The 1,181-nt window shown below is 53.3% G+C and overlaps 1 protein-coding gene across 1 annotated transcript in view; it reads left to right on the forward strand.

Annotated features, from left to right (window-relative positions):
- Window positions 1–1,181, forward strand: part of GTF2IRD1 (GTF2I repeat domain containing 1) — a 47,843-nt gene that overhangs the window by 45,160 nt on the left and 1,502 nt on the right. The gene's annotated exons all lie outside the window — the stretch shown is intronic.

Below are 1,181 nucleotides of genomic sequence, written 5' to 3' on the forward strand. Positions count from 1 at the left end.
CTTTGCTGTGAGAGTGCCAGAGCCCTGGGCCAGGCTGCCCAGAGAGGCTGTGGAGTCTCCTTCTCTGGAGACATTCCAACCCCCCTGGACACGTTCCTGTGTGATGTGCTCTGGGTGCCCCTGCTCTGGCAGGGGGGCTGGGCTGGGGGAGCTTTCCAGGTCTTTCCCAACCCTTGGGATTCTGTGATGCTGTGATTCTGTGATGATGATGCTGGGAAGGGGCACAGGGGCAGATAAGGGGATGGCTCAGAGACCCAGCTGAATTATTTGGGGTTGCTTCTCTCCTCCAGGGAGCAGTGGGGAGGCTCCGTGTCCCATCCTCATGCAGGCAGGCGATCAGCTCGGGGTGGGGGTCTTGGCTGTGGGGAGAAAGGAGGGGGGGTCCCCTGAGCTGACCCTGCTTGTCTCTTACACAGGCCGTTTGCTGAAATCTGCACTGAGGCCAAACAGACAGGTAAGAGGAGGGCCAAGAAGTAACCGTGGCTTTCCCTGCCCTCTGGTGGGGAGAACAGATGGGAAACAGGGATGGGTGTCCTGGGGAGGCCTCCAGACCTCCTGCATCCCTGGGGGAGGCTGGGGAGAAGGTCCTGCCTGGAAAAAGACAAGTCAGGCTCAGCATCTCTTCAGGGGCAAACCATCCTCTTAGACCTCTGCTCTTCTGTGAGCTGGGAAGAGGTTGGGCTGTTAGACTCCAACTTTCAGCATGTTCTGGAGGATTTGATTATCCCTTTCCCATTAGCAATTTACTCCCCATGAACAATTTATTCCCTGCTTAAAGCCCTTCATTTGAGCCATCATTTAGCAGTCGAGCTTCTCAGGAAACAAGGTTTCTGTGATCAGTGCCAATGTGTTTCTCTCATCCTCCCCAATAAATCCCAGCCAGTTTTAATCAAATGTGTCAGAATTAGCAGCCCCAGAGATAATTAGGATCCTATTAGTTTGATGAAAATAGGTGGCCAGGTAGAGGAGAGAAAGCTAGTGAGCAAGAGCATGATGTAAAAAGAGATGCACCAGAAACCTTATCTATGCAGATAGAGATGGGTCCCTGCTGGATTCCCTAGGGCTGTGAAGGTGCCAGCTCTGCTGATTGATTTGCCCAAGTCTGTGGGACATCAGGCTCTGTCTGAGATGGATTTTGGGATTGGCTTGTTTGGGTGGATTTTCTTCCCTTGTGCCTGGGT

The sequence above is a fragment of the Chaetura pelagica genome, unplaced genomic scaffold, assembly GCF_000747805.2.
Source record: "Chaetura pelagica isolate M959 unplaced genomic scaffold, ChaPel_1.0 scaffold49, whole genome shotgun sequence".
Taxonomy (NCBI): domain Eukaryota; kingdom Metazoa; phylum Chordata; class Aves; order Apodiformes; family Apodidae; genus Chaetura; species Chaetura pelagica.